This window comes from Salmo salar, chromosome 02 (assembly GCF_965601325.2).
Source record: "Salmo salar chromosome 02, fSalSal1, whole genome shotgun sequence".
Lineage (NCBI taxonomy): Eukaryota > Metazoa > Chordata > Actinopteri > Salmoniformes > Salmonidae > Salmo > Salmo salar.
This window is the reverse complement of record NC_138292.1, coordinates 84196700-84216953: the sequence shown is the minus strand read 5'-3', so window position 1 is coordinate 84216953 and position 20254 is coordinate 84196700. Positions and strand designations below refer to the sequence as shown.

Here is a 20254-nt window from a genome sequence, read left to right as displayed (position 1 = left end):
AACAGACATCAAAGTTAGTCTCTCTCTCTCTCTCTCTCTCTCTCTCTCTCTCTCTCTCTCTCTCTCTCTCTCTCTCTCTCTCTCTCTCTACTAATTGGGGAGTTAGTTATAAGTATCTTTTGCCAGGCCATGTTGCAGAAAATGGGGGAAGGGTGGGAAGTGGTCGGGGCAGAGGAACAAAGACTTGGGGAGGAGCAACTTAAAGCAGCAGGTGAGGGGTTAGAGACCAAGAGCCCTGAATCATAAAAGGCTTAGGGTAGTTTTTGAGAGTCTGAAGGTCAGTTTGAACCCTGTTTGACCCCAACCATGACCAGAACCATCAGAGGGGTTGTGTTCTATATATGAGGGCCTCTCTTAGGTTTGTATTGTGCTTGCTTTGGCAGCACATATACTAAAATTGGATCGATACAGAGAAGATTAGCATGGCCCCTGCGAAAGGATGACACGCAAATCCGTGAAGCGCTCCTTATTTTCCTCACACTTATTTTCGAGACACAGAGCAATTGGAACCAAACAGAGAAGATTGGCCGGTAGTGATGGGGGAAATCAATTGCCAATTCTTCTCAGTCTAAGGAGGTGGGGAAATGCTGGGTGAGAGATAGAAATTCGTGAAGCGGTCCTTATTGGGGAGTGAGACAAGCTTGCAGTCTTAGGCCAACTTTATTCAAAATTTTGAAATTAATTGGGGAGTTAGGCAAGGTTGCAGACTGAGTTCAACTTTTTTCAAAATGTACAAATTAATTGGGGAGCGAGACCAGGTTGCACTCTGAGTCCAACTTTACTCAATATATACAAATGAATTGGAGAGGGAGACAGGGTTTCAATCTTAGTCCAGCTCTATTAAACATAACAAACTTGAATGTCACAACATTTTAAACAGACATCAAAGTTAGTCTCTCTCTCTCTCTCTCTCTCTCTCTCTCTCTCTCTCTCTCTCTCTCTCTCTCTCTCTCTCTCTCTCTCTCTCTCTCTCTCTCTCTCTCTCTCTACTAATTGGGGAGTTAGTTATAAGTATCTTTTGCCAGGCCATGTTGCAGAAAATGGGGGAAGGGTGGGAAGTGGTCGGGGCAGAGGAACAAAGACTTGGGGAGGAGCAACTTAAAGCAGCAGGTGAGGGGTTAGAGACCAAGAGCCCTGAATCATAAAAGGCTTAGGGTAGTTTTTGAGAGTCTGAAGGTCAGTTTGAACCCTGTTTGACCCCAACCATGACCAGAACCATCAGAGGGGTTGTGTTCTATATATGAGGGCCTCTCTTAGGTTTGTATTGTGCTTGCTTTGGCAGCACATATACTAAAATTGGATCGATACAGAGAAGATTAGCATGGCCCCTGCGAAAGGATGACACGCAAATCCGTGAAGCGCTCCTTATTTTCCTCACACTTATTTTCGAGACACAGAGCAATTGGAACCAAACAGAGAAGATTGGCCGGTAGTGATGGGGGAAATCAATTGCCAATTCTTCTCAGTCTAAGGAGGTGGGGAAATGCTGGGTGAGAGATAGAAATTCGTGAAGCGGTCCTTATTGGGGAGTGAGACAAGCTTGCAGTCTTAGGCCAACTTTATTCAAAATTTTGAAATTAATTGGGGAGTTAGGCAAGGTTGCAGACTGAGTTCAACTTTTTTCAAAATGTACAAATTAATTGGGGAGCGAGACCAGGTTGCACTCTGAGTCCAACTTTACTCAATATATACAAATGAATTGGAGAGGGAGACAGGGTTTCAATCTTAGTCCAGCTCTATTAAACATAACAAACTTGAATGTCACAACATTTTAAACAGACATCAAAGTTAGTCTCTCTCTCTCTCTCTCTCTCTCTCTCTCTCTCTCTCTCTCTCTCTCTCTCTCTCTCTCTCTCTCTCTCTCTCTCTCTCTCTCTCTCTCTCTCTCTCTCTCTACTAATTGGGGAGTTAGTTATAAGTATCTTTTGCCAGGCCATGTTGCAGAAAATGGGGGAAGGGTGGGAAGTGGTCGGGGCAGAGGAACAAAGACTTGGGGAGGAGCAACTTAAAGCAGCAGGTGAGGGGTTAGAGACCAAGAGCCCTGAATCATAAAAGGCTTAGGGTAGTTTTTGAGAGTCTGAAGGTCAGTTTGAACCCTGTTTGACCCCAACCATGACCAGAACCATCAGAGGGGTTGTGTTCTATATATGAGGGCCTCTCTTAGGTTTGTATTGTGCTTGCTTTGGCAGCACATATACTAAAATTGGATCGATACAGAGAAGATTAGCATGGCCCCTGCGAAAGGATGACACGCAAATCCGTGAAGCGCTCCTTATTTTCCTCACACTTATTTTCGAGACACAGAGCAATTGGAACCAAACAGAGAAGATTGGCCGGTAGTGATGGGGGAAATCAATTGCCAATTCTTCTCAGTCTAAGGAGGTGGGGAAATGCTGGGTGAGAGATAGAAATTCGTGAAGCGGTCCTTATTGGGGAGTGAGACAAGCTTGCAGTCTTAGGCCAACTTTATTCAAAATTTTGAAATTAATTGGGGAGTTAGGCAAGGTTGCAGACTGAGTTCAACTTTTTTCAAAATGTACAAATTAATTGGGGAGCGAGACCAGGTTGCACTCTGAGTCCAACTTTACTCAATATATACAAATGAATTGGAGAGGGAGACAGGGTTTCAATCTTAGTCCAGCTCTATTAAACATAACAAACTTGAATGTCACAACATTTTAAACAGACATCAAAGTTAGTCTCTCTCTCTCTCTCTCTCTCTCTCTCTCTCTCTCTCTCTCTCTCTCTCTCTCTCTCTCTCTCTCTACTAATTGGGGAGTTAGTTATAAGTATCTTTTGCCAGGCCATGTTGCAGAAAATGGGGGAAGGGTGGGAAGTGGTCGGGGCAGAGGAACAAAGACTTGGGGAGGAGCAACTTAAAGCAGCAGGTGAGGGGTTAGAGACCAAGAGCCCTGAATCATAAAAGGCTTAGGGTAGTTTTTGAGAGTCTGAAGGTCAGTTTGAACCCTGTTTGACCCCAACCATGACCAGAACCATCAGAGGGGTTGTGTTCTATATATGAGGGCCTCTCTTAGGTTTGTATTGTGCTTGCTTTGGCAGCACATATACTAAAATTGGATCGATACAGAGAAGATTAGCATGGCCCCTGCGAAAGGATGACACGCAAATCCGTGAAGCGCTCCTTATTTTCCTCACACTTATTTTCGAGACACAGAGCAATTGGAACCAAACAGAGAAGATTGGCCGGTAGTGATGGGGGAAATCAATTGCCAATTCTTCTCAGTCTAAGGAGGTGGGGAAATGCTGGGTGAGAGATAGAAATTCGTGAAGCGGTCCTTATTGGGGAGTGAGACAAGCTTGCAGTCTTAGGCCAACTTTATTCAAAATTTTGAAATTAATTGGGGAGTTAGGCAAGGTTGCAGACTGAGTTCAACTTTTTTCAAAATGTACAAATTAATTGGGGAGCGAGACCAGGTTGCACTCTGAGTCCAACTTTACTCAATATATACAAATGAATTGGAGAGGGAGACAGGGTTTCAATCTTAGTCCAGCTCTATTAAACATAACAAACTTGAATGTCACAACATTTTAAACAGACATCAAAGTTAGTCTCTCTCTCTCTCTCTCTCTCTCTCTCTCTCTCTCTCTCTCTCTCTCTCTCTCTCTCTACTAATTGGGGAGTTAGTTATAAGTATCTTTTGCCAGGCCATGTTGCAGAAAATGGGGGAAGGGTGGGAAGTGGTCGGGGCAGAGGAACAAAGACTTGGGGAGGAGCAACTTAAAGCAGCAGGTGAGGGGTTAGAGACCAAGAGCCCTGAATCATAAAAGGCTTAGGGTAGTTTTTGAGAGTCTGAAGGTCAGTTTGAACCCTGTTTGACCCCAACCATGACCAGAACCATCAGAGGGGTTGTGTTCTATATATGAGGGCCTCTCTTAGGTTTGTATTGTGCTTGCTTTGGCAGCACATATACTAAAATTGGATCGATACAGAGAAGATTAGCATGGCCCCTGCGAAAGGATGACACGCAAATCCGTGAAGCGCTCCTTATTTTCCTCACACTTATTTTCGAGACACAGAGCAATTGGAACCAAACAGAGAAGATTGGCCGGTAGTGATGGGGGAAATCAATTGCCAATTCTTCTCAGTCTAAGGAGGTGGGGAAATGCTGGGTGAGAGATAGAAATTCGTGAAGCGGTCCTTATTGGGGAGTGAGACAAGCTTGCAGTCTTAGGCCAACTTTATTCAAAATTTTGAAATTAATTGGGGAGTTAGGCAAGGTTGCAGACTGAGTTCAACTTTTTTCAAAATGTACAAATTAATTGGGGAGCGAGACCAGGTTGCACTCTGAGTCCAACTTTACTCAATATATACAAATGAATTGGAGAGGGAGACAGGGTTTCAATCTTAGTCCAGCTCTATTAAACATAACAAACTTGAATGTCACAACATTTTAAACAGACATCAAAGTTAGTCTCTCTCTCTCTCTCTCTCTCTCTCTCTCTCTCTCTCTCTCTCTCTCTCTCTCTCTCTCTCTCTCTCTACTAATTGGGGAGTTAGTTATAAGTATCTTTTGCCAGGCCATGTTGCAGAAAATGGGGGAAGGGTGGGAAGTGGTCGGGGCAGAGGAACAAAGACTTGGGGAGGAGCAACTTAAAGCAGCAGGTGAGGGGTTAGAGACCAAGAGCCCTGAATCATAAAAGGCTTAGGGTAGTTTTTGAGAGTCTGAAGGTCAGTTTGAACCCTGTTTGACCCCAACCATGACCAGAACCATCAGAGGGGTTGTGTTCTATATATGAGGGCCTCTCTTAGGTTTGTATTGTGCTTGCTTTGGCAGCACATATACTAAAATTGGATCGATACAGAGAAGATTAGCATGGCCCCTGCGAAAGGATGACACGCAAATCCGTGAAGCGCTCCTTATTTTCCTCACACTTATTTTCGAGACACAGAGCAATTGGAACCAAACAGAGAAGATTGGCCGGTAGTGATGGGGGAAATCAATTGCCAATTCTTCTCAGTCTAAGGAGGTGGGGAAATGCTGGGTGAGAGATAGAAATTCGTGAAGCGGTCCTTATTGGGGAGTGAGACAAGCTTGCAGTCTTAGGCCAACTTTATTCAAAATTTTGAAATTAATTGGGGAGTTAGGCAAGGTTGCAGACTGAGTTCAACTTTTTTCAAAATGTACAAATTAATTGGGGAGCGAGACCAGGTTGCACTCTGAGTCCAACTTTACTCAATATATACAAATGAATTGGAGAGGGAGACAGGGTTTCAATCTTAGTCCAGCTCTATTAAACATAACAAACTTGAATGTCACAACATTTTAAACAGACATCAAAGTTAGTCTCTCTCTCTCTCTCTCTCTCTCTCTCTCTCTCTCTCTCTCTCTCTCTCTCTCTCTCTCTCTCTCTCTCTCTCTCTACTAATTGGGGAGTTAGTTATAAGTATCTTTTGCCAGGCCATGTTGCAGAAAATGGGGGAAGGGTGGGAAGTGGTCGGGGCAGAGGAACAAAGACTTGGGGAGGAGCAACTTAAAGCAGCAGGTGAGGGGTTAGAGACCAAGAGCCCTGAATCATAAAAGGCTTAGGGTAGTTTTTGAGAGTCTGAAGGTCAGTTTGAACCCTGTTTGACCCCAACCATGACCAGAACCATCAGAGGGGTTGTGTTCTATATATGAGGGCCTCTCTTAGGTTTGTATTGTGCTTGCTTTGGCAGCACATATACTAAAATTGGATCGATACAGAGAAGATTAGCATGGCCCCTGCGAAAGGATGACACGCAAATCCGTGAAGCGCTCCTTATTTTCCTCACACTTATTTTCGAGACACAGAGCAATTGGAACCAAACAGAGAAGATTGGCCGGTAGTGATGGGGGAAATCAATTGCCAATTCTTCTCAGTCTAAGGAGGTGGGGAAATGCTGGGTGAGAGATAGAAATTCGTGAAGCGGTCCTTATTGGGGAGTGAGACAAGCTTGCAGTCTTAGGCCAACTTTATTCAAAATTTTGAAATTAATTGGGGAGTTAGGCAAGGTTGCAGACTGAGTTCAACTTTTTTCAAAATGTACAAATTAATTGGGGAGCGAGACCAGGTTGCACTCTGAGTCCAACTTTACTCAATATATACAAATGAATTGGAGAGGGAGACAGGGTTTCAATCTTAGTCCAGCTCTATTAAACATAACAAACTTGAATGTCACAACATTTTAAACAGACATCAAAGTTAGTCTCTCTCTCTCTCTCTCTCTCTCTCTCTCTCTCTCTCTCTCTCTCTCTCTCTCTCTCTCTCTCTCTCTCTCTCTCTCTCTCTCTCTCTCTCTCTACTAATTGGGGAGTTAGTTATAAGTATCTTTTGCCAGGCCATGTTGCAGAAAATGGGGAAGGGTGGGAAGTGGTCGGGGCAGAGGAACAAAGACTTGGGGAGGAGCAACTTAAAGCAGCAGGTGAGGGGTTAGAGACCAAGAGCCCTGAATCATAAAAGGCTTAGGGTAGTTTTTGAGAGTCTGAAGGTCAGTTTGAACCCTGTTTGACCCCAACCATGACCAGAACCATCAGAGGGGTTGTGTTCTATATATGAGGGCCTCTCTTAGGTTTGTATTGTGCTTGCTTTGGCAGCACATATACTAAAATTGGATCGATACAGAGAAGATTAGCATGGCCCCTGCGAAAGGATGACACGCAAATCCGTGAAGCGCTCCTTATTTTCCTCACACTTATTTTCGAGACACAGAGCAATTGGAACCAAACAGAGAAGATTGGCCGGTAGTGATGGGGGAAATCAATTGCCAATTCTTCTCAGTCTAAGGAGGTGGGGAAATGCTGGGTGAGAGATAGAAATTCGTGAAGCGGTCCTTATTGGGGAGTGAGACAAGCTTGCAGTCTTAGGCCAACTTTATTCAAAATTTTGAAATTAATTGGGGAGTTAGGCAAGGTTGCAGACTGAGTTCAACTTTTTTCAAAATGTACAAATTAATTGGGGAGCGAGACCAGGTTGCACTCTGAGTCCAACTTTACTCAATATATACAAATGAATTGGAGAGGGAGACAGGGTTTCAATCTTAGTCCAGCTCTATTAAACATAACAAACTTGAATGTCACAACATTTTAAACAGACATCAAAGTTAGTCTCTCTCTCTCTCTCTCTCTCTCTCTCTCTCTCTCTCTCTCTCTCTCTCTCTCTCTCTCTCTCTCTCTCTACTAATTGGGGAGTTAGTTATAAGTATCTTTTGCCAGGCCATGTTGCAGAAAATGGGGGAAGGGTGGGAAGTGGTCGGGGCAGAGGAACAAAGACTTGGGGAGGAGCAACTTAAAGCAGCAGGTGAGGGGTTAGAGACCAAGAGCCCTGAATCATAAAAGGCTTAGGGTAGTTTTTGAGAGTCTGAAGGTCAGTTTGAACCCTGTTTGACCCCAACCATGACCAGAACCATCAGAGGGGTTGTGTTCTATATATGAGGGCCTCTCTTAGGTTTGTATTGTGCTTGCTTTGGCAGCACATATACTAAAATTGGATCGATACAGAGAAGATTAGCATGGCCCCTGCGAAAGGATGACACGCAAATCCGTGAAGCGCTCCTTATTTTCCTCACACTTATTTTCGAGACACAGAGCAATTGGAACCAAACAGAGAAGATTGGCCGGTAGTGATGGGGGAAATCAATTGCCAATTCTTCTCAGTCTAAGGAGGTGGGGAAATGCTGGGTGAGAGATAGAAATTCGTGAAGCGGTCCTTATTGGGGAGTGAGACAAGCTTGCAGTCTTAGGCCAACTTTATTCAAAATTTTGAAATTAATTGGGGAGTTAGGCAAGGTTGCAGACTGAGTTCAACTTTTTTCAAAATGTACAAATTAATTGGGGAGCGAGACCAGGTTGCACTCTGAGTCCAACTTTACTCAATATATACAAATGAATTGGAGAGGGAGACAGGGTTTCAATCTTAGTCCAGCTCTATTAAACATAACAAACTTGAATGTCACAACATTTTAAACAGACATCAAAGTTAGTCTCTCTCTCTCTCTCTCTCTCTCTCTCTCTCTCTCTCTCTCTCTCTCTCTCTCTCTCTCTCTCTCTCTCTCTCTCTCTCTCTCTCTCTACTAATTGGGGAGTTAGTTATAAGTATCTTTTGCCAGGCCATGTTGCAGAAAATGGGGGAAGGGTGGGAAGTGGTCGGGGCAGAGGAACAAAGACTTGGGGAGGAGCAACTTAAAGCAGCAGGTGAGGGGTTAGAGACCAAGAGCCCTGAATCATAAAAGGCTTAGGGTAGTTTTTGAGAGTCTGAAGGTCAGTTTGAACCCTGTTTGACCCCAACCATGACCAGAACCATCAGAGGGGTTGTGTTCTATATATGAGGGCCTCTCTTAGGTTTGTATTGTGCTTGCTTTGGCAGCACATATACTAAAATTGGATCGATACAGAGAAGATTAGCATGGCCCCTGCGAAAGGATGACACGCAAATCCGTGAAGCGCTCCTTATTTTCCTCACACTTATTTTCGAGACACAGAGCAATTGGAACCAAACAGAGAAGATTGGCCGGTAGTGATGGGGGAAATCAATTGCCAATTCTTCTCAGTCTAAGGAGGTGGGGAAATGCTGGGTGAGAGATAGAAATTCGTGAAGCGGTCCTTATTGGGGAGTGAGACAAGCTTGCAGTCTTAGGCCAACTTTATTCAAAATTTTGAAATTAATTGGGGAGTTAGGCAAGGTTGCAGACTGAGTTCAACTTTTTTCAAAATGTACAAATTAATTGGGGAGCGAGACCAGGTTGCACTCTGAGTCCAACTTTACTCAATATATACAAATGAATTGGAGAGGGAGACAGGGTTTCAATCTTAGTCCAGCTCTATTAAACATAACAAACTTGAATGTCACAACATTTTAAACAGACATCAAAGTTAGTCTCTCTCTCTCTCTCTCTCTCTCTCTCTCTCTCTCTCTCTCTCTCTCTCTCTCTCTCTCTCTCTCTCTCTCTCTCTCTCTCTCTCTCTCTCTCTCTCTCTCTCTCTCTCTCTCTCTCTCTCTACTAATTGGGGAGTTAGTTATAAGTATCTTTTGCCAGGCCATGTTGCAGAAAATGGGGGAAGGGTGGGAAGTGGTCGGGGCAGAGGAACAAAGACTTGGGGAGGAGCAACTTAAAGCAGCAGGTGAGGGGTTAGAGACCAAGAGCCCTGAATCATAAAAGGCTTAGGGTAGTTTTTGAGAGTCTGAAGGTCAGTTTGAACCCTGTTTGACCCCAACCATGACCAGAACCATCAGAGGGGTTGTGTTCTATATATGAGGGCCTCTCTTAGGTTTGTATTGTGCTTGCTTTGGCAGCACATATACTAAAATTGGATCGATACAGAGAAGATTAGCATGGCCCCTGCGAAAGGATGACACGCAAATCCGTGAAGCGCTCCTTATTTTCCTCACACTTATTTTCGAGACACAGAGCAATTGGAACCAAACAGAGAAGATTGGCCGGTAGTGATGGGGGAAATCAATTGCCAATTCTTCTCAGTCTAAGGAGGTGGGGAAATGCTGGGTGAGAGATAGAAATTCGTGAAGCGGTCCTTATTGGGGAGTGAGACAAGCTTGCAGTCTTAGGCCAACTTTATTCAAAATTTTGAAATTAATTGGGGAGTTAGGCAAGGTTGCAGACTGAGTTCAACTTTTTTCAAAATGTACAAATTAATTGGGGAGCGAGACCAGGTTGCACTCTGAGTCCAACTTTACTCAATATATACAAATGAATTGGAGAGGGAGACAGGGTTTCAATCTTAGTCCAGCTCTATTAAACATAACAAACTTGAATGTCACAACATTTTAAACAGACATCAAAAGTTAGTCTCTCTCTCTCTCTCTCTCTCTCTCTCTCTCTCTCTCTCTCTCTCTCTCTCTCTCTCTCTCTCTCTCTCTCTCTCTCTACTAATTGGGGAGTTAGTTATAAGTATCTTTTGCCAGGCCATGTTGCAGAAAATGGGGGAAGGGTGGGAAGTGGTCGGGGCAGAGGAACAAAGACTTGGGGAGGAGCAACTTAAAGCAGCAGGTGAGGGGTTAGAGACCAAGAGCCCTGAATCATAAAAGGCTTAGGGTAGTTTTTGAGAGTCTGAAGGTCAGTTTGAACCCTGTTTGACCCCAACCATGACCAGAACCATCAGAGGGGTTGTGTTCTATATATGAGGGCCTCTCTTAGGTTTGTATTGTGCTTGCTTTGGCAGCACATATACTAAAATTGGATCGATACAGAGAAGATTAGCATGGCCCCTGCGAAAGGATGACACGCAAATCCGTGAAGCGCTCCTTATTTTCCTCACACTTATTTTCGAGACACAGAGCAATTGGAACCAAACAGAGAAGATTGGCCGGTAGTGATGGGGGAAATCAATTGCCAATTCTTCTCAGTCTAAGGAGGTGGGGAAATGCTGGGTGAGAGATAGAAATTCGTGAAGCGGTCCTTATTGGGGAGTGAGACAAGCTTGCAGTCTTAGGCCAACTTTATTCAAAATTTTGAAATTAATTGGGGAGTTAGGCAAGGTTGCAGACTGAGTTCAACTTTTTTCAAAATGTACAAATTAATTGGGGAGCGAGACCAGGTTGCACTCTGAGTCCAACTTTACTCAATATATACAAATGAATTGGAGAGGGAGACAGGGTTTCAATCTTAGTCCAGCTCTATTAAACATAACAAACTTGAATGTCACAACATTTTAAACAGACATCAAAGTTAGTCTCTCTCTCTCTCTCTCTCTCTCTCTCTCTCTCTCTCTCTCTCTCTCTCTCTCTCTCTCTCTCTCTCTCTCTCTCTCTCTCTCTCTCTACTAATTGGGGAGTTAGTTATAAGTATCTTTTGCCAGGCCATGTTGCAGAAAATGGGGGAAGGGTGGGAAGTGGTCGGGGCAGAGGAACAAAGACTTGGGGAGGAGCAACTTAAAGCAGCAGGTGAGGGGTTAGAGACCAAGAGCCCTGAATCATAAAAGGCTTAGGGTAGTTTTTGAGAGTCTGAAGGTCAGTTTGAACCCTGTTTGACCCCAACCATGACCAGAACCATCAGAGGGGTTGTGTTCTATATATGAGGGCCTCTCTTAGGTTTGTATTGTGCTTGCTTTGGCAGCACATATACTAAAATTGGATCGATACAGAGAAGATTAGCATGGCCCCTGCGAAAGGATGACACGCAAATCCGTGAAGCGCTCCTTATTTTCCTCACACTTATTTTCGAGACACAGAGCAATTGGAACCAAACAGAGAAGATTGGCCGGTAGTGATGGGGGAAATCAATTGCCAATTCTTCTCAGTCTAAGGAGGTGGGGAAATGCTGGGTGAGAGATAGAAATTCGTGAAGCGGTCCTTATTGGGGAGTGAGACAAGCTTGCAGTCTTAGGCCAACTTTATTCAAAATTTTGAAATTAATTGGGGAGTTAGGCAAGGTTGCAGACTGAGTTCAACTTTTTTCAAAATGTACAAATTAATTGGGGAGCGAGACCAGGTTGCACTCTGAGTCCAACTTTACTCAATATATACAAATGAATTGGAGAGGGAGACAGGGTTTCAATCTTAGTCCAGCTCTATTAAACATAACAAACTTGAATGTCACAACATTTTAAACAGACATCAAAGTTAGTCTCTCTCTCTCTCTCTCTCTCTCTCTCTCTCTCTCTCTCTCTCTCTCTCTCTCTCTCTCTCTCTCTCTCTCTCTCTCTCTCTCTCTCTCTCTCTCTCTCTCTCTACTAATTGGGGAGTTAGTTATAAGTATCTTTTGCCAGGCCATGTTGCAGAAAATGGGGGAAGGGTGGGAAGTGGTCGGGGCAGAGGAACAAAGACTTGGGGAGGAGCAACTTAAAGCAGCAGGTGAGGGGTTAGAGACCAAGAGCCCTGAATCATAAAAGGCTTAGGGTAGTTTTTGAGAGTCTGAAGGTCAGTTTGAACCCTGTTTGACCCCAACCATGACCAGAACCATCAGAGGGGTTGTGTTCTATATATGAGGGCCTCTCTTAGGTTTGTATTGTGCTTGCTTTGGCAGCACATATACTAAAATTGGATCGATACAGAGAAGATTAGCATGGCCCCTGCGAAAGGATGACACGCAAATCCGTGAAGCGCTCCTTATTTTCCTCACACTTATTTTCGAGACACAGAGCAATTGGAACCAAACAGAGAAGATTGGCCGGTAGTGATGGGGGAAATCAATTGCCAATTCTTCTCAGTCTAAGGAGGTGGGGAAATGCTGGGTGAGAGATAGAAATTCGTGAAGCGGTCCTTATTGGGGAGTGAGACAAGCTTGCAGTCTTAGGCCAACTTTATTCAAAATTTTGAAATTAATTGGGGAGTTAGGCAAGGTTGCAGACTGAGTTCAACTTTTTTCAAAATGTACAAATTAATTGGGGAGCGAGACCAGGTTGCACTCTGAGTCCAACTTTACTCAATATATACAAATGAATTGGAGAGGGAGACAGGGTTTCAATCTTAGTCCAGCTCTATTAAACATAACAAACTTGAATGTCACAACATTTTAAACAGACATCAAAGTTAGTCTCTCTCTCTCTCTCTCTCTCTCTCTCTCTCTCTCTCTCTCTCTCTCTCTCTCTCTCTCTCTCTCTCTCTCTCTCTCTCTCTCTCTCTCTCTCTACTAATTGGGGAGTTAGTTATAAGTATCTTTTGCCAGGCCATGTTGCAGAAAATGGGGGAAGGGTGGGAAGTGGTCGGGGCAGAGGAACAAAGACTTGGGGAGGAGCAACTTAAAGCAGCAGGTGAGGGGTTAGAGACCAAGAGCCCTGAATCATAAAAGGCTTAGGGTAGTTTTTGAGAGTCTGAAGGTCAGTTTGAACCCTGTTTGACCCCAACCATGACCAGAACCATCAGAGGGGTTGTGTTCTATATATGAGGGCCTCTCTTAGGTTTGTATTGTGCTTGCTTTGGCAGCACATATACTAAAATTGGATCGATACAGAGAAGATTAGCATGGCCCCTGCGAAAGGATGACACGCAAATCCGTGAAGCGCTCCTTATTTTCCTCACACTTATTTTCGAGACACAGAGCAATTGGAACCAAACAGAGAAGATTGGCCGGTAGTGATGGGGGAAATCAATTGCCAATTCTTCTCAGTCTAAGGAGGTGGGGAAATGCTGGGTGAGAGATAGAAATTCGTGAAGCGGTCCTTATTGGGGAGTGAGACAAGCTTGCAGTCTTAGGCCAACTTTATTCAAAATTTTGAAATTAATTGGGGAGTTAGGCAAGGTTGCAGACTGAGTTCAACTTTTTTCAAAATGTACAAATTAATTGGGGAGCGAGACCAGGTTGCACTCTGAGTCCAACTTTACTCAATATATACAAATGAATTGGAGAGGGAGACAGGGTTTCAATCTTAGTCCAGCTCTATTAAACATAACAAACTTGAATGTCACAACATTTTAAACAGACATCAAAGTTAGTCTCTCTCTCTCTCTCTCTCTCTCTCTCTCTCTCTCTCTCTCTCTCTCTCTCTCTCTCTCTCTCTCTCTCTCTCTCTCTCTCTCTCTCTCTCTCTCTCTCTCTCTCTCTACTAATTGGGGAGTTAGTTATAAGTATCTTTTGCCAGGCCATGTTGCAGAAAATGGGGGAAGGGTGGGAAGTGGTCGGGGCAGAGGAACAAAGACTTGGGGAGGAGCAACTTAAAGCAGCAGGTGAGGGGTTAGAGACCAAGAGCCCTGAATCATAAAAGGCTTAGGGTAGTTTTTGAGAGTCTGAAGGTCAGTTTGAACCCTGTTTGACCCCAACCATGACCAGAACCATCAGAGGGGTTGTGTTCTATATATGAGGGCCTCTCTTAGGTTTGTATTGTGCTTGCTTTGGCAGCACATATACTAAAATTGGATCGATACAGAGAAGATTAGCATGGCCCCTGCGAAAGGATGACACGCAAATCCGTGAAGCGCTCCTTATTTTCCTCACACTTATTTTCGAGACACAGAGCAATTGGAACCAAACAGAGAAGATTGGCCCGTAGTGATGGGGGAAATCAATTGCCAATTCTTCTCAGTCTAAGGAGGTGGGGAAATGCTGGGTGAGAGATAGAAATTCGTGAAGCGGTCCTTATTGGGGAGTGAGACAAGTTTGCAGTCTTAGGCCAACTTTATTCAAAATTTTGAAATTAATTGGGGAGTTAGGCAAGGTTGCAGACTGAGTTCAACTTTTTTCAAAATGTACAAATTAATTGGGGAGCGAGACCAGGTTGCACTCTGAGTCCAACTTTACTCAATATATACAAATGAATTGGAGAGGGAGACAGGGTTTCAATCTTAGTCCAGCTCTATTAAACATAACAAACTTGAATGTCACAACATTTTAAACAGACATCAAAGTTAGTCTCTCTCTCTCTCTCTCTCTCTCTCTCTCTCTCTCTCTCTCTCTCTCTCTCTCTCTCTCTCTCTCTCTCTCTCTCTCTCTCTCTCTCTCTCTCTCTCTCTCTCTCTCTCTCTCTCTCTCTCTCTCTCTCTCTCTCTACTAATTGGGGAGTTAGTTATAAGTATCTTTTGCCAGGCCATGTTGCAGAAAATGGGGGAAGGGTGGGAAGTGGTCGGGGCAGAGGAACAAAGACTTGGGGAGGAGCAACTTAAAGCAGCAGGTGAGGGGTTAGAGACCAAGAGCCCTGAATCATAAAAGGCTTAGGGTAGTTTTTGAGAGTCTGAAGGTCAGTTTGAACCCTGTTTGACCCCAACCATGACCAGAACCATCAGAGGGGTTGTGTTCTATATATGAGGGCCTCTCTTAGGTTTGTATTGTGCTTGCTTTGGCAGCACATATACTAAAATTGGATCGATACAGAGAAGATTAGCATGGCCCCTGCGAAAGGATGACACGCAAATCCGTGAAGCGCTCCTTATTTTCCTCACACTTATTTTCGAGACACAGAGCAATTGGAACCAAACAGAGAAGATTGGCCGGTAGTGATGGGGGAAATCAATTGCCAATTCTTCTCAGTCTAAGGAGGTGGGGAAATGCTGGGTGAGAGATAGAAATTCGTGAAGCGGTCCTTATTGGGGAGTGAGACAAGCTTGCAGTCTTAGGCCAACTTTATTCAAAATTTTGAAATTAATTGGGGAGTTAGGCAAGGTTGCAGACTGAGTTCAACTTTTTTCAAAATGTACAAATTAATTGGGGAGCGAGACCAGGTTGCACTCTGAGTCCAACTTTACTCAATATATACAAATGAATTGGAGAGGGAGACAGGGTTTCAATCTTAGTCCAGCTCTATTAAACATAACAAACTTGAATGTCACAACATTTTAAACAGACATCAAAGTTAGTCTCTCTCTCTCTCTCTCTCTCTCTCTCTCTCTCTCTCTCTCTCTCTACTAATTGGGGAGTTAGTTATAAGTATCTTTTGCCAGGCCATGTTGCAGAAAATGGGGGAAGGGTGGGAAGTGGTCGGGGCAGAGGAACAAAGACTTGGGGAGGAGCAACTTAAAGCAGCAGGTGAGGGGTTAGAGACCAAGAGCCCTGAATCATAAAAGGCTTAGGGTAGTTTTTGAGAGTCTGAAGGTCAGTTTGAACCCTGTTTGACCCCAACCATGACCAGAACCATCAGAGGGGTTGTGTTCTATATATGAGGGCCTCTCTTAGGTTTGTATTGTGCTTGCTTTGGCAGCACATATACTAAAATTGGATCGATACAGAGAAGATTAGCATGGCCCCTGCGAAAGGATGACACGCAAATCCGTGAAGCGCTCCTTATTTTCCTCACACTTATTTTCGAGACACAGCAATTGGAACCAAACAGAGAAGATTGGCCGGTAGTGATGGGGGAAATCAATTGCCAATTCTTCTCAGTCTAAGGAGGTGGGGAAATGCTGGGTGAGAGATAGAAATTCGTGAAGCGGTCCTTATTGGGGAGTGAGACAAGCTTGCAGTCTTAGGCCAACTTTATTCAAAATTTTGAAATTAATTGGGGAGTTAGGCAAGGTTGCAGACTGAGTTCAACTTTTTTCAAAATGTACAAATTAATTGGGGAGCGAGACCAGGTTGCACTCTGAGTCCAACTTTACTCAATATATACAAATGAATTGGAGAGGGAGACAGGGTTTCAATCTTAGTCCAGCTCTATTAAACATAACAAACTTGAATGTCACAACATTTTAAACAGACATCAAAGTTAGTCTCTCTCTCTCTCTCTCTCTCTCTCTCTCTCTCTCTCTCTCTCTCTCTCTCTCTCTCTACTAATTGGGGAGTTAGTTATAAGTATCTTTTGCCAGGCCATGTTGCAGAAAATGGGGGAAGGGTGGGAAGTGGTCGGGGCAGAGGAACAAAGACTTGGGGAGGAGCAACTTAAAGCAGCAGGTGAGGGGTTAGAGACCAAGAGCCCTGAATCATAAAAGGCTTAGGGTAGTTTTTGAGAGTCTGAAGGTCAGTTTGAACCCTGTTTGACCCCAACCATGACCAGAACCATCAGAGGGGTTGTGTTCTATATATGAGGGCCTCTCTTAGGTTTGTATTGTGCTTGCTTTGGCAGCACATATACTAAAATTGGATCGATACAGAGAAGATTAGCATGGCCCCTGCGAAAGGATGACACGCAAATCCGTGAAGCGCTCCTTATTTTCCTCACACTTATTTTCGAGACACAGAGCAATTGGAACCAAACAGAGAAGATTGGCCGGTAGTGATGGGGGAAATCAATTGCCAATTCTTCTCAGTCTAAGGAGGTGGGGAAATGCTGGGTGAGAGATAGAAATTCGTGAAGCGGTCCTTATTGGGGAGTGAGACAAGCTTGCAGTCTTAGGCCAACTTTATTCAAAATTTTGAAATTAATTGGGGAGTTAGGCAAGGTTGCAGACTGAGTTCAACTTTTTTCAAAATGTACAAATTAATTGGGGAGCGAGACCAGGTTGCACTCTGAGTCCAACTTTACTCAATATATACAAATGAATTGGAGAGGGAGACAGGGTTTCAATCTTAGTCCAGCTCTATTAAACATAACAAACTTGAATGTCACAACATTTTAAACAGACATCAAAGTTAGTCTCTCTCTCTCTCTCTCTCTCTCTCTCTCTCTCTCTCTCTCTCTCTCTCTCTCTCTCTCTCTCTCTCTCTCTCTCTCTCTCTCTCTCTCTCTCTCTCTCTCTCTCTCTCTCTCTACTAATTGGGGAGTTAGTTATAAGTATCTTTTGCCAGGCCATGTTGCAGAAAATGGGGGAAGGGTGGGAAGTGGTCGGGGCAGAGGAACAAAGACTTGGGGAGGAGCAACTTAAAGCAGCAGGTGAGGGGTTAGAGACCAAGAGCCCTGAATCATAAAAGGCTTAGGGTAGTTTTTGAGAGTCTGAAGGTCAGTTTGAACCCTGTTTGACCCCAACCATGACCAGAACCATCAGAGGGGTTGTGTTCTATATATGAGGGCCTCTCTTAGGTTTGTATTGTGCTTGCTTTGGCAGCACATATACTAAAATTGGATCGATACAGAGAAGATTAGCATGGCCCCTGCGAAAGGATGACACGCAAATCCGTGAAGCGCTCCTTATTTTCCTCACACTTATTTTCGAGACACAGAGCAATTGGAACCAAACAGAGAAGATTGGCCGGTAGTGATGGGGGAAATCAATTGCCAATTCTTCTCAGTCTAAGGAGGTGGGGAAATGCTGGGTGAGAGATAGAAATTCGTGAAGCGGTCCTTATTGGGGAGTGAGACAAGCTTGCAGTCTTAGGCCAACTTTATTCAAAATTTTGAAATTAATTGGGGAGTTAGGCAAGGTTGCAGACTGAGTTCAACTTTTTTCAAAATGTACAAATTAATTGGGGAGCGAGACCAGGTTGCACTCTGAGTCCAACTTTACTCAATATATACAAATGAATTGGAGAGGGAGACAGGGTTTCAATCTTAGTCCAGCTCTATTAAACATAACAAACTTGAATGTCACAACATTTTAAACAGACATCAAAGTTAGTCTCTCTCTCTCTCTCTCTCTCTCTCTCTCTCTCTCTCTCTCTCTCTCTCTCTCTCTCTCTCTCTCTCTCTCTCTCTCTCTCTCTCTCTCTCTCTCTCTCTCTCTCTCTCTACTAATTGGGGAGTTAGTTATAAGTATCTTTTGCCAGGCCATGTTGCAGAAAATGGGGGAAGGGTGGGAAGTGGTCGGGGCAGAGGAACAAAGACTTGGGGAGGAGCAACTTAAAGCAGCAGGTGAGGGGTTAGAGACCAAGAGCCCTGAATCATAAAAGGCTTAGGGTAGTTTTTGAGAGTCTGAAGGTCAGTTTGAACCCTGTTTGACCCCAACCATGACCAGAACCATCAGAGGGGTTGTGTTCTATATATGAGGGCCTCTCTTAGGTTTGTATTGTGCTTGCTTTGGCAGCACATATACTAAAATTGGATCGATACAGAGAAGATTAGCATGGCCCCTGCGAAAGGATGACACGCAAATCCGTGAAGCGCTCCTTATTTTCCTCACACTTATTTTCGAGACACAGAGCAATTGGAACCAAACAGAGAAGATTGGCCGGTAGTGATGGGGGAAATCAATTGCCAATTCTTCTCAGTCTAAGGAGGTGGGGAAATGCTGGGTGAGAGATAGAAATTCGTGAAGCGGTCCTTATTGGGGAGTGAGACAAGCTTGCAGTCTTAGGCCAACTTTATTCAAAATTTTGAAATTAATTGGGGATGGCCCCTGCGAAAGGATGACACGCAAATCCGTGAAGCGCTCCTTATTTTCCTCACACTTATTTTCGAGACACAGAGCAATTGGAACCAAACAGAGAAGATTGGCCGGTAGTGATGGGGGAAATCAATTGCCAATTCTTCTCAGTCTAAGGAGGTGGGGAAATGCTAGGTGAGAGATAGAAATTCGTGAAGCGGTCCTTATTGGGGAGTGAGACAAGCTTGCAGTCTTAGGCCAACTTTATTCAAAATTTTGAAATTAATTGGGGAGTTAGGCAAGGTTGCAGACTGAGTTAACCTTTTTTCAAAATGTACAAATTAATTGGGGAGCGAGACAAGGTTGCACTCTGAGTCCAACTTTACTCAATATATACAAATGAATTGGAGAGGGAGACAGGGTTTCAATCTTAGTCCAGCTCTATTAAACATAACAAACTTGAATGTCACAACATTTTAAACAGACATCAAAGTTAGTCTCTCTCTCTCTCTCTCTCTCTCTCTCTCTCTCTCTCTCTCTCTCTCTCTCTCTCTCTCTCTCTCTCTCTCTCTCTCTCTCTCTCTCTCTCTCTCTCTCTCTACTAATTGGGGAGTTAGTTATAAGTATCTTTTGCCAGGCCATGTTGCAGAAAATGGGGGAAGGGTGGGAAGTGGTCGGGGCAGAGGAACAAAGACTTGGGGAGGAGCAACTTAAAGCAGCAGGTGAGGGGTTAGAGACCAAGAGCCCTGAATCATAAAAGGCTTAGGGTAGTTTTTGAGAGTCTGAAGGTCAGTTTGAACCCTGTTTGACCCCAACCATGACCAGAACCATCAGAGGGGTTGTGTTCTATATATGAGGGCCTCTCTTAGGTTTGTATTGTGCTTGCTTTGGCAGCACATATACTAAAATTGGATCGATACAGAGAAGATTAGCATGGCCCCTGCGAAAGGATGACACGCAAATCCGTGAAGCGCTCCTTATTTTCCTCACACTTATTTTCGAGACACAGAGCAATTGGAACCAAACAGAGAAGATTGGCCGGTAGTGATGGGGGAAATCAATTGCCAATTCTTCTCAGTCTAAGGAGGTGGGGAAATGCTGGGTGAGAGATAGAAATTTGTGAAGCGGTCCTTATTGGGGAGTGAGACAAGCTTGCAGTCTTAGGCCAACTTTATTCAAAATTTTGAAATTAATTGGGGAGTTAGGCAAGGTTGCAGACTGAGTTCAACTTTTTTCAAAATGTACAAATTAATTGGGGAGCGAGACCAGGTTGCACTCTGAGTCCAACTTTACTCAATATATACAAATGAATTGGAGAGGGAGACAGGGTTTCAATCTTAGTCCAGCTCTATTAAACATAACAAACTTGAATGTCACAACATTTTAAACAGACATCAAAGTTAGTCTCTCTCTCTCTCTCTCTCTCTCTCTCTCTCTCTCTCTCTCTCTCTCTCTCTCTCTCTCTCTCTCTCTACTAATTGGGGAGTTAGTTATAAGTATCTTTTGCCAGGCCATGTTGCAGAAAATGGGGGAAGGGTGGGAAGTGGTCGGGGCAGAGGAACAAAGACTTGGGGAGGAGCAACTTAAAGCAGCAGGTGAGGGGTTAGAGACCAAGAGCCCTGAATCATAAAAGGCTTAGGGTAGTTTTTGAGAGTCTGAAGGTCAGTTTGAACCCTGTTTGACCCCAACTATGACCAGAACCATCAGAGGGGTTGTGTTC

The 20254-nt window shown here is 44.0% G+C and overlaps 22 non-coding genes and 1 pseudogene across 22 annotated transcripts; all 23 read left to right on the top strand.

Moving 5' to 3' along the window:
• Positions 1-367: 367 nt before the first annotated feature.
• Positions 368-474, top strand: LOC145864375 (U6 spliceosomal RNA). Its single transcript, XR_014382939.1, has one exon. It is a non-coding gene; the product is annotated as a U6 spliceosomal RNA (small nuclear RNA).
• A 792-nt stretch (positions 475-1266) lies between these two features.
• LOC123740071 (U6 spliceosomal RNA) lies at positions 1267-1373 on the top strand. The gene has a single exon (XR_006768130.1). It is a non-coding gene; the product is annotated as a U6 spliceosomal RNA (small nuclear RNA).
• An 800-nt stretch (positions 1374-2173) lies between these two features.
• LOC123740078 (U6 spliceosomal RNA) lies at positions 2174-2280 on the top strand. The gene has a single exon (XR_006768132.1). It is a non-coding gene; the product is annotated as a U6 spliceosomal RNA (small nuclear RNA).
• Positions 2281-3044: 764 nt separating this feature from the next.
• Positions 3045-3151, top strand: LOC123740097 (U6 spliceosomal RNA). The gene has a single exon (XR_006768134.1). It is a non-coding gene; the product is annotated as a U6 spliceosomal RNA (small nuclear RNA).
• A 756-nt stretch (positions 3152-3907) lies between these two features.
• Positions 3908-4014, top strand: LOC123740108 (U6 spliceosomal RNA). The gene has a single exon (XR_006768135.1). It is a non-coding gene; the product is annotated as a U6 spliceosomal RNA (small nuclear RNA).
• A 766-nt stretch (positions 4015-4780) lies between these two features.
• Positions 4781-4887, top strand: LOC123740118 (U6 spliceosomal RNA). The gene has a single exon (XR_006768138.1). It is a non-coding gene; the product is annotated as a U6 spliceosomal RNA (small nuclear RNA).
• A 774-nt stretch (positions 4888-5661) lies between these two features.
• Positions 5662-5768, top strand: LOC123740128 (U6 spliceosomal RNA). Its single transcript, XR_006768149.1, has one exon. It is a non-coding gene; the product is annotated as a U6 spliceosomal RNA (small nuclear RNA).
• A 791-nt stretch (positions 5769-6559) lies between these two features.
• LOC123740139 (U6 spliceosomal RNA) lies at positions 6560-6666 on the top strand. Its single transcript, XR_006768156.1, has one exon. It is a non-coding gene; the product is annotated as a U6 spliceosomal RNA (small nuclear RNA).
• Positions 6667-7434: 768 nt separating this feature from the next.
• Positions 7435-7541, top strand: LOC123740150 (U6 spliceosomal RNA). Its single transcript, XR_006768158.1, has one exon. It is a non-coding gene; the product is annotated as a U6 spliceosomal RNA (small nuclear RNA).
• A 786-nt stretch (positions 7542-8327) lies between these two features.
• On the top strand, positions 8328-8434 carry LOC123740161 (U6 spliceosomal RNA). Its single transcript, XR_006768160.1, has one exon. It is a non-coding gene; the product is annotated as a U6 spliceosomal RNA (small nuclear RNA).
• Positions 8435-9254: 820 nt separating this feature from the next.
• On the top strand, positions 9255-9361 carry LOC123740172 (U6 spliceosomal RNA). Its single transcript, XR_006768168.1, has one exon. It is a non-coding gene; the product is annotated as a U6 spliceosomal RNA (small nuclear RNA).
• Positions 9362-10138: 777 nt separating this feature from the next.
• Positions 10139-10245, top strand: LOC123740183 (U6 spliceosomal RNA). Its single transcript, XR_006768179.1, has one exon. It is a non-coding gene; the product is annotated as a U6 spliceosomal RNA (small nuclear RNA).
• Positions 10246-11031: 786 nt separating this feature from the next.
• Positions 11032-11138, top strand: LOC123740194 (U6 spliceosomal RNA). The gene has a single exon (XR_006768190.1). It is a non-coding gene; the product is annotated as a U6 spliceosomal RNA (small nuclear RNA).
• Positions 11139-11940: 802 nt separating this feature from the next.
• LOC123740216 (U6 spliceosomal RNA) lies at positions 11941-12047 on the top strand. Its single transcript, XR_006768210.1, has one exon. It is a non-coding gene; the product is annotated as a U6 spliceosomal RNA (small nuclear RNA).
• A 792-nt stretch (positions 12048-12839) lies between these two features.
• LOC123740223 (U6 spliceosomal RNA) lies at positions 12840-12946 on the top strand. The gene has a single exon (XR_006768213.1). It is a non-coding gene; the product is annotated as a U6 spliceosomal RNA (small nuclear RNA).
• Positions 12947-13752: 806 nt separating this feature from the next.
• On the top strand, positions 13753-13859 carry LOC123731968 (U6 spliceosomal RNA). Its single transcript, XR_006762949.1, has one exon. It is a non-coding gene; the product is annotated as a U6 spliceosomal RNA (small nuclear RNA).
• An 834-nt stretch (positions 13860-14693) lies between these two features.
• Positions 14694-14800, top strand: LOC123740228 (U6 spliceosomal RNA). Its single transcript, XR_006768219.1, has one exon. It is a non-coding gene; the product is annotated as a U6 spliceosomal RNA (small nuclear RNA).
• Positions 14801-15544: 744 nt separating this feature from the next.
• On the top strand, positions 15545-15651 carry LOC123740231 (U6 spliceosomal RNA). Its single transcript, XR_006768225.1, has one exon. It is a non-coding gene; the product is annotated as a U6 spliceosomal RNA (small nuclear RNA).
• A 754-nt stretch (positions 15652-16405) lies between these two features.
• On the top strand, positions 16406-16512 carry LOC123740235 (U6 spliceosomal RNA). Its single transcript, XR_006768229.1, has one exon. It is a non-coding gene; the product is annotated as a U6 spliceosomal RNA (small nuclear RNA).
• Positions 16513-17324: 812 nt separating this feature from the next.
• On the top strand, positions 17325-17431 carry LOC123740237 (U6 spliceosomal RNA). Its single transcript, XR_006768232.1, has one exon. It is a non-coding gene; the product is annotated as a U6 spliceosomal RNA (small nuclear RNA).
• An 808-nt stretch (positions 17432-18239) lies between these two features.
• On the top strand, positions 18240-18346 carry LOC123740238 (U6 spliceosomal RNA). The gene has a single exon (XR_006768233.1). It is a non-coding gene; the product is annotated as a U6 spliceosomal RNA (small nuclear RNA).
• A 6-nt stretch (positions 18347-18352) lies between these two features.
• Positions 18353-18612, top strand: LOC145864358 (uncharacterized; annotated as a pseudogene).
• An 800-nt stretch (positions 18613-19412) lies between these two features.
• Positions 19413-19519, top strand: LOC123740064 (U6 spliceosomal RNA). The gene has a single exon (XR_006768122.1). It is a non-coding gene; the product is annotated as a U6 spliceosomal RNA (small nuclear RNA).
• The last annotated feature ends 735 nt before the right edge of the window (positions 19520-20254 follow it).